A 16490-nucleotide genomic window follows, 5' to 3' on the forward strand; every position below is an offset into this window, starting at 1 on the left:
CATGATTATAAAAGTAATGAGATTAGAACTAAAATCTATACTCAAGAGTAGCATGCAAACATAGGCTCAAATTATTTTTAAATGGTTTAAAATTAATTGACCTAGACTTATGTTACACACGTTTCTAATGAGATTAGAAATAGATTAATCTTTTGATTCATTTTAATAGGATTAAAATGAACTTCGATTAAAAGATTAAATTTATAAAATAATTGCCTTTGTCTAAGGAATATTCTGTCGAGGCTAAGGTTTTTAAGCTGAAGGAAACGGAACACCTCTACCTGGGAATGAACTTGAAAGGTGAATTGGGCAAATATTTTATAAGCATGCAATGTGTGATCAATTTTATTAAAGAGTTTAATGAATGAAATCACATATGGTTAAATTATTAAATATAAGCGTTATATTGAGCAAATTAACAAGGACTTAGCTAAAAAATTGATTAGCCGAATTTTACTAAGTTGATACACTCGTCCTTTTCAAAACACTTAGTGTGTGTGTGGGGGGGGATAAAGATGTATATGATTTTTCGTTTCTCCACCCACGCTCTCCCTAAAAGTTCACAAGATGAGATTCATGCTCGACCTCGTGGTGCCCTAGGCGCACCCTCCCTTAGGAAGGTATTTGCATGGGTCAATATCAAGGTGAATGGAGAAAGTTTATAGTGAGTGAGAGAAGAACGTGTGTCAACAGATCTTGCGGTCTCCTTCATTGGTTTGAAACGTCATTTCCACAGTCGGCCTCGTGGCGCCCTAGGAGCATCCTCTTCAGGAAGGTATTTGCATGGGAAAGGGGTATATCAAACTTTAGAAATGGATAAAATCACTATAATCAATTGTTCCAATCACGTTCTTCCCTGAGGCAGACTGGTTGGAGCGGGGTTATAAAGTTAAAAATGAAGGGCTACACTTATGATAAAGCATTAAGGTAGTTAATGATTTATTGATCAAATAAATGGTAATTAGATATTATATGAATAAAGAGTTATTCTGGGATAATATTTGATTGAAAGTGTCTCACTACAGTGATAGGAATAATTGTATTCCCTAAGGTGACATTTATTTCAAATCACTAAATGTATCATTACAAAATTCAATGATGTTGGGGTTCATTATTATTATTTTGCTAAATTGATTGGATTAAAATGAAAAATGAATTTTTGCACAAATGTCTAATATAAGTAATTTGTTTTTGTATCAGCAAGTCTAGCTCAATCGTTATATTGTTTGACAACGAAAAATTAACTGGAGAAAGTTATACAGCCTGAAAAAATACAATGAATACGGTTTTGGTAGTGGATAACCTCAAATTCGTTCTTACGGAGGAAAATCCTTTAGTTTCTGGGCTCAACGCATCACGAAGTATTCGTGATGCTTATGAAAAGTAGACCAAGGCCAATGATAAGGCAAAGGTCTATATTTTGGCAAACTTATCTAAAGTCCTGGGTAAAAAGCATGAGACCATGATCACTGCATGCCAAATCATGGAATCATTGTGTGACATGTTTGGAAAACCTTCCTCGCAAGCCATGCATGATGCTCTTAAGTTTATCTTCAATGCATGGATGGCTGAAGGATCGTTTGTAAGGGAACATGTCTTTAACATGATGAACGATGTTAATACCGGTAAGATGAATGGAAGTCTTATAAATGAACCCAGTTGGGTGAGCTTTATCATACAATCGTTGCCAAACAGCTTTATGCAATTCTGTAGCAATTGTGTTATGAATAAACTAACTACAACCTTACCACCCTCTTAATGAGCTACGGATTTTTTAGTCTTTAATGAAAGTTAAAAGAAATAATGGGGAGGAAAATATTGACTTCTCGAACAAAAAAAAGTTCATCAGAGGTCTGACCTCTGGAACTAAATATATGCCTCCCTTTTTCATCTGGTGTGAAGAAGTGGAAAAAGAATAAGGGTGGAAAGAGGAATAAAGCCACCACTACTGTTACTGGCCAAAAGGACAAGAATGTTAAAGTTACAAAAGGAACCTGGTATCATTGCAACCAAGATGGACATTAAAAAAGAAATTGCCCAAAATATTTAACCAAGAAAAAGAAGGTAAATATGATTTACTAGTTTTGGAAACATGTTTGATGAAAAATGATAACCGTACCTAGATACTTGATTCAGGAGCCACTAACCACGTTTTTATTTCTTTGCAGGAAACTAGCTCCTGGAAACAACTGGCAGCGAGAGAGATGACTTTACAGGTTGGAACAGGAGAGGTTGTCTCGGCGGTTGCAGTTAGAAGTTTGAAGTTGTTTTTATAATCAATTTTTATGTTGTTAGATAATGTTTACTATGTTCCTAATAAAATGAACTTGATTTCAGTTTCATGTTTGTTAGAACATTCTTTTAATATATCTTTTATTTGGGATAAAACATTTGTCTTGGAAAATAGTATTGATATTTGTTCTGCAACAAACAAAAGCAATTTAGGAAGGAAATCGAACACAGGGATTTCCATGAGCAGCGGAAAGATCATTCCAAATTACAATCATATATAAACTTTACAATTACAGTCATAAACAGAAACACACGGTTATGCATTAAATACGAAATTACAACATGTAATTATTGAGATAAAGGACAAAAGCTACACACTTTTGTAGACTCATTGCCAAGCTCCTTGATCATGAATGCTCGATCATAGCAATACAGCAACCACGAATGCTCGTCCAACACGACCGCTACACTACACAAACACCGCGCACTCGAACTTAGCGATTGCCTTGGTCACGAACACCCCAACAACATGAACAACCTCCATAGAACCTCAACAGTGTCGAGTTGAGTATGACACCACCAAGAAGGCTACCTTGGTATTCTCGGTGTGAGAATCCAGAGGGTGGGCTCTGTGTGGACTTGGTTTGAGGCAGAAGAAGGAGGACACACAATCGTGTAAACGATTGAGCAAGTGGGACATGACAGAACCTATCGTATAGGTCGATGCCCAATTGTTTAGGAAAAGCTAAGCAATCGTCTAGCAAAAACTATGCAATCGTCTAGCAAAAACTATGCAATCGTTTAGCTCATCGTTTAGCTAAATGTCTTTCGCCTACAAACACTCCACGATCGTATACCTTATCCAAGCTTTCACTTAGTAAATTCTATTTACTTGACAACTTTTGTGAGAATGTTTCCGAGAGAGGAAATTTCAAATTCACCTATTTTCAACCTTACTAAAATTAGGGGGAAAAATTCATTTTATCTCACGGTTACCATGAAACTATCAATAACCTCCTACTCAATTGGTTATTAGAGACAAAGATATAATTTTCTAATAATCAATATTATTATAAATATAAATGATAACTAACTTACCATACTATATTTAAAACCTATAGTTTTAATATTTCATCTCATGAAACATACAAACCATAGCTCTTTTTCTATTTCATGGTACTTAATGTAAATCTCATTTACGTTAATCCTCCACTTGATGTATCTCATACACCATACCGATCATATCATATATAATCGAAATACCTTTTGTCAAATTGAACATTTCAAATCAACACCAATAACTGATCCTCAACTGAATCCATTGAGCTATCAATGAGACCTTATGAACTGTGGCTCGAAGCTCCAACGGTACATGAATAACTGACTAAACTCTTTAATCATGGGATCCACCATCCGTTAACTTCCAGGCACTCCACTAAAGACCGACAACTGAACTCTCCTTATCACAGATATATTATGTGTCCATCTTAACCAATCAATAGTACGATAACCCTTCACAGATCGCTCGTAAGTACAACTCGACCAATAATCGTTATGCCCTTATAGTTACATCTAACTCCTTAAGTACCACTGATCCCTCTAATGAACATAAGTCATAATCCTACTATGACTGAGTTCTCTCTTCCAAAGAGAAGTATGAAATCGAAAGAGCCGAATGCGCTCATGGATGCACTTCGTTGAGAGATCCTTCAATTGGTATCAGAGCCAGGTTCTGATATTCCAATTTCATTGTTGCTACGAATTACATATACATTCATGGTGGGTGCATTTCTACTTTGTTTAATCATTAAACTACTGTGGATGTGCAGATTAATGGATGTTTTCATGGATGTTAGCCTCGGTTTGATTTAATTCTTTTACATTTGCTAGCCTCAGTTTGATTTAATTCTTTTACATTTGCGATTGTTTGTAAAGGCCCCTACGTTTTTGGGCATTAATAATCGTTACCAAGTATGTAATTCAAAGCTGTTTGAGTTTTGAGTCGTTCATGAAGAAGATTAGAGCAAGCATTGCATTTCTTCGAGGAAGGAGACAATCAAGTGTTGATCGCATCGTGTAGACGATGGGGTACGCGATCGCTGAGTATCAGGTTGTGTAGACGATGGGATGCTCGCATATCGTTTAATGCGTGCGCGCACTAGATGATTGTTTAGGTTAGCAGGCTTCATCGCTTTGTAACTGACTAAACGATCGCTTAGTAACGCAATGTAAATCGTTTACCTGTCGTCGCGTTAAGCGATCACATAGACGATCAGGCTTTATAGCCTCATAGTCGTCTATTCGATCGTTTAGTTTTGCGTCTATCTTCTAGTGGCGCTAGACGATCGTCTACTTTTGGTGTTTACAACACGATGGAGTCCTCCTGGCGGTTCAAGACCTAATTCGCCTGTGAACCGGTTCGCTCGATGAAAAATGTAATAGATAGGGTTATTTCATTCTGATTTTTGTAATGGCTCATCTCGGTCCATTAATATTTAGTTTATTACATGCGATGTATGGTTTTTATATGTCATATGGTATGCACATGTAGTAAATCCCACAGGTTATGCATTGGTCATGCATCATCTCTTTATTGTAAATGTTATAATTTAGAGAAGCATGATTTAATTATGCAAGAGTATGCTCATGCATCATATGATATAAAAGTTAAATTTATGCATGCATAAAAAGCATTAACATGCATCATCTTTATATTATAATTGTTATAGTATAAGGGTGAATGATAGCATGTTTGCTTGGTTATATAAAAGTTATGTATAGTAATAACCCGACATTGCATGAAGCATGACACACATAGGTTTCTTTATAATTGTTATAAACACCTAGTTGTGCGCAATGTTTTTTTAGTTGTTTCTTTTTAAAAGTTAAAGAGAAATTAGAACTAAAAGAAATAAGAAAGGCATGCATGCTCACTTAGGTTTAATTCATGGTTTTAAAGTGTTTAAAACTTGGATCACATAGACCTAAGATCACGGTTCTAATATGATTAACAACCCTAAGGCTTTAATCTTTTTCATCAATTTAATAGGATTAAATTGACTAATAAAAGGTTAAAGTGTAGCAAATCTATCTATAAGGGACCTTTTGTCTAAGGCAGGTTCTGTCTAGGTTGGGATATTTAAGTTTAAATATCTATAAGGGATATTTAAGGTGAATTAGATAGATTTGATGCATGCATGCAAGTTAAGGACAGTCCATTAAAGTATTTAAATGTGACTACTTGAACTTGTTCATATTTCATAGATAAGCGTTGTTTATGAGCAGAGTTTAAAAAGACAACTTAGAAAAAAATCAGTAGTCAGATTGTCTAGGTTAATGAACCCCTAGGTAAAATATTCAGTGGGAGGTACTTGGGGCATAAGATGTTTCACTTAAACCTTTCACGTTTCTCCTAAATAGTCTACACCATGAGATCTACCTCGAGGCACCTTTGGCATGTCCCTCTAACGAATGGTGTTTGGGTAGGTCAATATCAAGGTGGATGGAGAGAGTGTTCATAGTAAGTGGGAGCGCGAAGTGCGACAGCATATCCATTGGTCTCCCTCGTTGGGTTGAATAAAGTTACTGCGCATCGCCTCGAAGCACCCTGGGAGTGTCCCCCTAAAGGATGGCAGATTTGCACATTTATTTATTTGATCTTCTGTAAGAAGATAAGGTAACTTAGTATCTTGTCTTAATATGCTTCTTCCCTATAGTGGGCTCATTAGGACAGGACTCTGACACCGAAAGCGAGGGGTTACACTTACTTAGAATAGTTAAAGATTAACATTTATGGACCCAAAAATGATGGCTGTTGGGTTCAATTCCAAGAGTTAGTTCTGCCTAATGGTTGAGAATGTCTCATCCCAGCGAAGGGGCATCTGATCACCCCACCGGTGACATTTATCCTGCCTCACTGGGGCATCATTGCAAAATAGAAGTCTTTCACTTAGGGTACTTGAAACTGTTTTGCAAAACTAATTAGTTAAATATGATTTAACAAAATCTAATAAAGTTTTGTTCGTATTTTTAGCAACAACTCTTTTACAAAATGGCAACAGTCACGTTGGCTTTGTTAAGCGCCAAAAAATTGACTTGCGATAATTTCACAACATGGAAACACATGATCACGACGATCCTAATCATCGAGGGTCTCATGTTCGCTCTCACGAAGACCTGTCCTTCTATTCCAGCTTCAAATGTCGCTCAAAATGTTCGGGAGGCATACGAGTGATGGACAAAGGCGAATGAGAAGACCCAAGCCTACATATTGGCAAGTCTTTCTGAAGTCTTGGCCAAAAAACATGAGCCTATGGTCTCAGCGCGTGAGATCATGGAGTCCCTACGTGGGATGTTTGGATAACCGTCTGAACAGCTTATGCATGAGGCTCTTAAATATATATTCAACTCCAAAATGAAAGAAGACACCTCTGTTCGTGAACATGTGCTTAACATAATGGTCTACTTTAATGTGGGGGAGTTGAATAGGTCTATCATCGATGAGGGCAACCAGGTTAGCATATTCTTGCATTCTTTTTCGGAGAGCTTCCTGCACTTTGTTAGCAATGTGATTCTTAACAAAGTGAAATATAACCTTAAAACACCCATCAATGAGTTGCAAACTTACCAATCTTTACTTAAATGTAAGGAGAGGAAGAAGAATGAGGCAAATGTTGCTTCTACCTCCAGGACGTTTCATAGAGGTTCGACCTCAGGAACGAAGTTTACACCTTCTACTTCTAACTCTACAAACGGGAAGAAGAAGAAGGGTGGTAAAGGAAAAGGGAAGGTGCTTGCTAACCCACCGCCTGTCGCCCCAAGGAGGCGTCCACTGGTTGAAAAAGAAAAGTATTTCCACTGCAATCAGGATGGACACTGGAAGAGAAACTGTCATCGGTATCTGAAAGAGAATAAAGCAACCAAGGCTAAGGCCAAGGCTGATAAAGATAAATATGATTTACTAGTTCTTGAAACTTATTTAGTGGAGAATGATGATTCAACCTGGATAATTGATTTGGGTGCCACTAACCATGTTTGTTCTTCTTTTCAGGAGATTAGATATTGGTGACAGTTGGAGGCTGGTGAGATGACGATGCGAGTAGGCACCGGGCACGTCGTCTCAGCTGTGGTAGTGGGTGGACTCAAGTTATCTTTACAGAATATGTTTCTTGTTTTGAATAATGTATATATTATTCCCGAACTAAAAAGAAACCTAATTTCTGTAAAATGTTTATTGCAATGTAAATATACTATCTCTTTTAATGTGAATAAAGCGTTTATTCATAAAGATGGTGTTTTTAATTGCACATCAAATCTGGAATCGAATTTATATGTGCTAAGGCCGTTAGCCATTAATTCTCTCCATAATACTAAATTATTTAGAACTGTCGTAACTCAAACAAAACATCGACGTATTTCTCCGAAAGAAAATGCCCATCTTTGGAATCTGCATTTAGGGCACATCAATCTCAATAGGAGAGAGATTGGTGAAGAATGGACTTCTAAGTGAGTTAGAAGAAAATTCTTTACTAGTGTGCGAGTCTTTCTTTGAGGGTAAGATGACTAAATGACCTTTTACTGGAAAAGGTTATAAAGCCAAAGAGCCTCTTGAGTTAGTACATTATAACCTTTGTGGTCCTATGAATGTGCGAGCTCGAGGTGGCTATGAGTATTTTATCAATTTTACTGATGATTACTCTAGGTACGGGTATGTTTATCTTATGCAACGAAAGTCTGAATCCTTTGAAATGTTCAAAGAGTTCAAGGCTGAAGTTGAAAACACATTGGATAGAAGGATAAAACACTTTGATCGGATCGAGGTGAAGAGTTTTTAGACTCGACATTCCAGGACTATTTGATTGAACATGGAACCGTTTCCCAACTCTCGGTGCCGGGTACACCTCAGCAGAATGGTATAACGGAGAGGAAAAATAGGACCTTGTTAGATATGGTTCGCTTGATGATGAGTTATGCTTCCTTACCGAACTCGTTTTGGGGTTTCGCAGTGGAGATTGCAGTATACATACTCAACTGTGTGTCCTTCCAAGAGTGTTGCCAAAATACCTCTGAAGTTGTGGAACGGGCGTAAAGCTAGTTTTCGTCACTTCCGCATTTGGGGTTGCCCTACACATGTGCTTGAGGCTAATCCCAAGAAGTTAGAACCACGGTCGAGGTTATGCCTCTTTGTAGGCTACCCCAAAAGTACACGAGGGGGTTATTTTTATGATCCGACGGAAAATAGGGTGTTTGTTTTAACAAACGCTACTTTCCTGGAGGAGGATCATATAAAGGAACACAGTCCACGAAGTAAAGTCGTGTTGCATGAGCTTTCCAATGAAACTACTGAAACTTCAACAAGAGTTGTTGAAGAGCCTGCTACATCAGCAAGAGTTGAGAGTTCATCTAGTAGGTCGGTTCCACCTAAAGAGTTGAGGAAACCTTGACGTAGTGGGAGGGTTGCGAACCCACCCATTCGCTATCTGGGTTTCACAGAAATCCTTGCTTTGGTAGCAGATGGCGACGTTGAGGATCCGTTGTCTTATCAGAAGGCAATGGAGGATGTTGACCGGGATGAATGGGTCAAGGCCATGGATCTCGAGATGGAGTCGATGTACTTCAACTCAGTATAGGATCTTGTAGATCAGCCTGATGGGGTAATACCTATAGATTGTAAATGGATCTACAAGCTCAAACGGTATGCTAATGGGAAGGTACAGACCTTCAAGGCTCGACTTGTGGTAAAGGGTTATACCCAGGTAGAGGGAGTTGACTATGAGAAGACTTTCTCACTTGTTGCCATGTTAAAGTCGATCAGCATCCTCTTGTCCATTGCAACTTATTATAATTATGAGATCTAGCAAATGGACATCAAGACGACCTTTCTGAATGGCAATCTTGAGGAGATCATTTACATGGTGCAACCCGAGGGATTTATAGCCCAAGGTCAAGAGTGAAAGGTTTGCAAGCTGAATTGGTCCATTTATGGACTGAAACAGGCGTCTCTGCGATCAAGTTGTATAGCTTTGACTAAAATATTGATGAACCTTGTGTCTACAAGAAGATCATCAACACTTCAGTAGCCTTCTTAGTGTTGTACGTAGATGATATACTACTCATTGGGAATGATGTAGGTATGTTGACTGCAGTTAAGAATTGGCTAGCAACCCAATTTCAAATGAAAGATTTGGGAGAGGCTCAGTTTGTTCTAGGTATACAGATCTTTCAGGATCATAAAAATAAAGTGCTAGCACTGTCTCAGGCATTATACATTGACAAGATGTTGCTCAAGTACTCTATGCCGGACTCCAAGAGGGGCCTACTGCCATTCAGGCATGGAGTCACTTTGTCTAAGGACATGTGTCCTAAAACACCTCAAGAGGTTGAGAAGATGAGACGAGTCCCATATGCATCTGCCATTGGCAGTTTGATGTACACGATGCTCCGTACTCGTCCAGACATCTTTTACGCTGTGGGCATAGTTAGTAGGTATCAGTCTAACCCAAGCTAGGGTCACTGGACCGCAGTGAAGAACATTCTCAAGTATCTTCAGAGAACGAGGGACTGCATGCTCGTATATGGTTATAAGGATTTGTACATGGATTCTGACTTTCAGACTGATAAGGACTCTCACAAGTCCACATCAGGGTCAGTCTTTACTCTTAATAGAGAAGCTGTAGTGTGGCGAAGCACTAAGTAGGGGTGCATAGCCGATTCCACTATGGAAGCGGAGTACATAGCGGCTTGCGAAGCTGTTAAGGAGGCCGTCTGGCTCAGGAAGTTCTTGACAGAACTGGAAGTTGTTCTAGATATGTCTAGGCCCATTACCCTATATTGTGAACTGGAAGTTGTTCCAGATATGTCTAGGCACATCTTTTTTTTTTTTTTTTTTGCTCAGTTGCATGTTTTATTTGTTTTACCACAAACCAATAAACATAAAATCCCTAGTTATCTATATGTAACTTAACCATGTATATGGTGACATACAAGTGGATCATGTCTTGAGTGATAACCTAAATGGTCAGTAGTATATGAATATAGGGGGGAAACCTTATCCTGGTAATGTTACGGATGCGACCCACTTTGTGGAATGGTCATAAGTGTTATGACTTGTCACAGATGGTCTGATCATGATCATTCATGTAGGGGACATGCGAGCGGAGGCGTCTTATACAAAGAGTTTGTATAAGACCTAACCACGAAGTGTTAACATCTTGTTATATAACATCGATCATGACAGAGACTTCACTTCACTAGGATGACTATAGGTAACATGACCTCAATCCTGAGTGAGTTGGGAACTCTTGCCATTGAGTGTGGTCATTTGATTTGTATGGATGCGAGTGGCCAGGTCGCCGATTCAAACCTACCATTTTGGAGATTCATCTGATTTGGGAGCTGGGAACTCAGTTACACAAGATGGAATTCACTTCTTCCCCAAAGCAGGGGTAAGTAGATAGATAACTTTCTTAAGGGCTGATTCCAGGGCTTGAACGATGTGGCGCCACACACATTCTCTTAGCCCGAGAGGTGTTCACACATAGTTGGACTATGTTGTATTATTCATTAGAGGAATCAGTGGTACTTAAAGAGTGAGATGTAACTACAGGGACAAAACGGTAAATTGGCCCAGCTGTACTTACGAGCATCTGTGAAGGGTCATCGTACTCATGATTGGTTATATCCGATGGACACAGAAATATATTTGTGATAAGAAGAGTTCAACTATTAGTCTTTAGTGGAATGCCTGACAATTAACGAATGGTGGATCTCGTGGCTAAAAAGTTTAGTCAGCTATTCATGGACCATTGAAGCTTCGAGCCACATGTCCATTAGGTCCCCTGGGTAGCTTGGATAAAGTCGAGAATTAGTATTTTGGTTAATTTGAAATGTTCAAATTGACAAGAGGAAGTTCGATTATATATGATATAATTGACTAAATGTATGAGATACATTATTTTGGAGAAAATTAGATATAAATATGATTTATATTAAGTAGAGGTGAAATTACTATAGTAGATATGTGATATCAAATTATGGATAAGAATATAATATGATTATATTTATTAATTATTTAATTGATTAATTATATGATAATTGGCCTAAAATTTCTTTCGGACGTGCGCTAGTAGGAACAGCCGCGTCAGTTATTGTAACTGAAGAATAAAATGAAAATTTGTTTCATTTTGCAAAAGTTCGAAAAGTTCAGAAAATTTGGCATCGATATGGAAACATTAAACGATCGTATAGTTGAGAGCCTATACGATAGTCATTTAGCGCCTAAACGATCGTACACCTCGTGCCTAAACAATCGCACACTAGTTCCTAAACGATCGTATAGTGTGTCGTGTTTTCTGAATGATCGTCTACCTTTTTCTAAACGATCGTTTAGTAAAACCTACACGATTGTGTAGCTTCTTCTAAACAATAAGCATTTAGCTATACGATAGCTTCCTTTTCTCTCCCACTTGCTTATCGTCTACACGATTTGTTCTTCCTCCTACCTCTACTAAACTCACCAAAGACCACACTTTGGATTCTCACTCTAAGAATGCCAAGGGCTCCATTTTGGTGATGTCGTCCCCGCTGCGTTCATTTGTTCGTGATTTATCGTGCTGCTGCAGCCGATGTATTTGCTGGGCAATAGAGATCACGTAAAGGTCTTCCACTGCATATGAGTTCCAAAGCTTGGAGAGTGTCTTCAACTGGTATGAGAACTTTTTCCTTGTTTTTTTTAGTGTCCAAAGCATGCCGATAATTACTGTTTATTTGTATAACTGTATGTTAGAATGTATATGGTGTATTTCAGTCACGGTGAAATCGAAAAGATTCGAATGCGCTCATGGATGCTATTCGTTAAGAGATCCTTCAGTGGCCACTATGTTCAAGCCTTGGAATCAACCCTTAAGGGAGCAATCTCTCTACTTATCCATGCTTCGGGAAAGGAGTGAATTCCATCTTGTGGATTGAGTTCCCAACTCCCAAATCAGACAAGTCTCCAAAAATGTAGGCATGTTGAGTTGGCAATCTGGCCACTCTCACCCATACTAATCAAAGGACCGCCCTCAAAGGCAAGAGTTCCCAAAACACTCAGGATTGAGGTCGTGTCACCTATGGTCGTTTAGGTGAGATGTAAGTCTCAGTATCAACGACGTTATATACAGAGTCTAGTTATCTCGTGGTCCGATCTTATACAAACTCTTTGTATAGGATACCCCCGCTCGCATGTCTCCATGTGAATGGTTAGGTTCTACCATCTGTAGTAGTTTACAACACTTGCAAACCTCTACAAAGTGGACCGTATCCATGGTGTCACTAGGATCAGGTGTCCCACCTTAATCCTTATACTACAGACCTATTTAGGTTATCACTTAAGACATGATCCACTTGTATATCACATATACATGCTTAAATTTATAGTAGACAATCATGGAGCTTTGTTTATTGGATATGAGTAAATGCCAGAATGAAATAACAGTTATTTTATTCATAAAACAATGTGTATCATTACAAACAACGAGACTCCGAGAGAATTAGGACACTAATCCCAACAACTTATATGTACTAAGGTCGTTAATATCTAAAATGCTCCACAATATTGAAATGTTCAACACTGTAACCACTAAAACTAAGAAAATAAAATTTTCTCGTAAAGATAATGCTCATATTTGGCATCTAAGACTAAGTCACATTAATCTCAATATGATTGAAAGATTAGTTAAGAATGGGCTTCTAAACGAGTTAGAAGAAAATAATTTACCTGTTTGTGAATCTTGTCTAGAAGGAAAAATAACAAAACGACATTTTATTAGAAAAGGTTATAGAGCCAAATAACCCTTAGAGCTTATACATTCAGACCTTTATGGTTCGATGAATGTAGAAGCTAGAAGAGGGTTTGAATATTTTGTCACTTTTATGGACGATTATTCAAGATATGGACATGTTTACCTAATGCAACATAAGTCCGACACACTTGAAAAGTTCAATAAGTATAAGGTTGAAGAGTCCGACACACTTGAAAAGTTCAAGGAGTATAAGGCCGAAGTTGAAAATTTGTTAAGTAAAAATATTAAAACACTTTGATCAGATCGAGGTGAAGAGTACATGGATATTGAATTCCATAAATATATAATAGAACATGGAATCACATCTTAACTCTCAGCACCTAATGCACCTCAACAAAACGGTGTATCAGAAATAAGAAATAGAACCCTGTTTGAAGTTGTTCCAAATATGTCCTTGCCCATCACATTTTATTTTGAAAACAATGGTACTGTGGCAAACTTCAAGGAGCCTCGTGGCCACAAACGTGGAGCACAAGTATCTTCTTATTAGAGAGATCGTGCAACGGGAAGATGTGATCGTCACAAAGATTACCTCGAAGCACAATATTGCTAATCCATTTACAAAGGCTCTCACGCCTAAAGTTTTTTAGGGTCACCTGGAGGGTCGGGTATATGAAATATGAGTCATCTAAACTAGGGCAAGTGGAAGATTTTATTGGGTATATTGTATGCCTTAGTTTATTACATTGTATATTGATACTTTACTTTCCCACTTGTCTTTTATTGTAGGTACATTCTACTAGCTTTGGACAAGTGGGAGATTATTGGGATGGATGTCTTAAATCTAATGCATCTCGTGGTTTGTAGTTTTGTTAACACAAACTATTTATGTAATAAATTAAGAGGTATTTTATTTGACATTTAGATAGTATTAGTTCAATCTAATAAACTAAAATCCAAGGTTATATGATGTCACTTGAATAGTATGTGGTTGATATACAAGTGGTTCATGTTCAATTAATAACCTAAAAGATTTATAGTAAATGGATGAAGGTTAGGTACTTTATCTTGGTAACACTGCGGATACGACCCAATTTGTAATTGTTACATGAGATGTAAGTGTTACAAACAATACAAACCATATTGTTCATGTAAAGACACGTGAGTAAAGGTATCTTGTATAAAGAAGCTTATACGTAGATCGGACCACGAAATAATTAGTTTTATCTTTTTAACACTATTACTTGAAGAAACTAATATTTTACTAGGATGACCATATGAGACTTGACCTTAATCTTGAGTGAGTTGTGAACTTTTGTTTATGATGGTAGTCTTTTGATTTGTATGGGTGAGAGTGACCAAGATAGCCGATTCAATATGCCTACCATTTTGGGGATTTGTCAGATTAGTGAGCTGGGAACACATATACAAGATGAAATTTACTCATTCTCATTCCTTGGAAAGTAGATAAATTTCTCTCTTAATAGCTGGTTCCGGGTCTTAAACGACGAGGTCTCAACCTCTCACTGGCCCAAGAGGTGTTAGTTTATAGTTGGACTATAAACTGTTTGTTCATTAGAGGAATCAGACGGTATTTTGACCCAGTTGTAGTTATGAGCATTTGTGAAGGGTCATCACTCTGTTGATTGGTTATATCCATGGACACATAAATATATCTACAGTGCGAATAATGCAACTATTAGTCTTTAGTGAAGTGATCGGTAGCTAATGAATATTGATTAATTGGATTAAAGGAGTTTAATAAATTAATCTCATATCATTGGAGCTTCTAATCCATATGTCCAAAAGTTCCCTCGATAGCTCAATAAAGGAAAGGCAAGGGGAATGATTTGAATTGTTCAAATCAATTGATGAAATAGCATATTAATGAGATTAATATGATATGATTAATTATAGATTTGATCTTTAATTAAGAGAAAAATATTTGAATAGGATTCAAATAATGAATTCTTATGAATTAGATTTATAAAGAATCAGTTAATTTTGAGAGGTGGTGACAAATAAACATATTATGTTTATTTAATTAATTAACTATATACATTAAATTAGATTTAATATATATGGTTATTTATTATGTTTTCTAATTAATAAAATAAATGTTATTTGATTAATTGAGCCCTAAGGGAAAATATGGAAATACTTGGAGAAGGAGTAAACCCTTCTCCATATAAATTGTTTATTTTGCCCAAATTAGGAAGTGGAATTGATCGTGAAAACCTAGCCTCCAAATTCTCTCAACATTTTATCCTTATCGAGGTCTCTCTTACGGTGGTGTTCATTGTTCGTTAGAGATACATTGCGAAGAAAAAACTCGAAAACTTGGGATTTTTATGAAGACAAAGGGATCTACAAAGGTAAGAAAATGTTTTTCTTCAATTTTTTTCTTACTAAAAGGCATGTTGAATGTATAAACATGATTTATCCTCCATTTGACTCTATTCCGTTCTGATTTTGTTTTATATAAACCGAAAAATCGAAATGCAAGGCGTTTACATGCTTTCGTTTGGGATTCGACCCCTTCACAGTTATAATGGATGTTAACTTATCTCACTATGCAACTGTTTCAGGAGTGCATAAACCTTTTGAAAACAATGTTCTAGTGTTGGATTTAGGATTTGAAATGTTTCCGTGAATTCCAATTTGCATTACCAAAGTGCATGTTTTCCTGACATCCTTATCTTTCGATTTTATTGGTTGACATATGAGTTTGTTTTATATCTTAACAATAAAATGATATGAATAAGATGTAGATAAAATTCCTTAACTAGTTTGATGCTTATTAAAAGAATCTAAATGGAAACTAAAAGGTGTTTGAAAATAGGACACATGGATAACACTTTTGAAAATAGGGGCATGACAAATAGTCAGGATAATCATCTAATAAGTATCTATTATCATAATATTTATAATATATTTGATAATTTATATCTTTTAGAAAGCTTTACCTTAATCAAGATCATGGCAAAATGACTATTTGGAATGGGCAAATTTAGACGGAGGCCCATTTAGTCCGAACACCATTATCTTGTTGTGACGTCCTAAGTCCTTTGATGAAATTTTCTAATCTAATTTCTTATTGGATTTTATTTTTGAAATTAAGAGTCAAGTGTTAATCGAAAAGATGGGTTGCCCAAATTTAATTTAATTATCTGGGAACTTTGGAATTTTTTGGTTAAGTTGGACCTTGGTTTAATTTATTATTTCTATGTTTTGAATTAGAATTAGGGAGAGATTCTTAATTAAAAAAAAAAAAAAGGGAAAATCATCTTGCTGCCGTGTGTAACGGTCATGCTTGTCCAGGGCCTGTTGCCCATGGCCGCATGCCCAATCCAACCCCTTTCTAGCTTACTTTCATATCCTGTATTGTATTAGTGTAGTTAGCTTGCTTTCTTTACATTTTCATTGTAAGTGACCACTCGCCCTTTTGCATATGCAAGGGCGCCAGTTGGCTTTTTG

Source organism: Benincasa hispida, chromosome 9 (assembly GCF_027475165.1).
Source record: "Benincasa hispida cultivar pf3 chromosome 9, pf3_genome.v1.1, whole genome shotgun sequence".
Classification (NCBI taxonomy): Eukaryota; Viridiplantae; Streptophyta; class Magnoliopsida; order Cucurbitales; family Cucurbitaceae; genus Benincasa; species Benincasa hispida.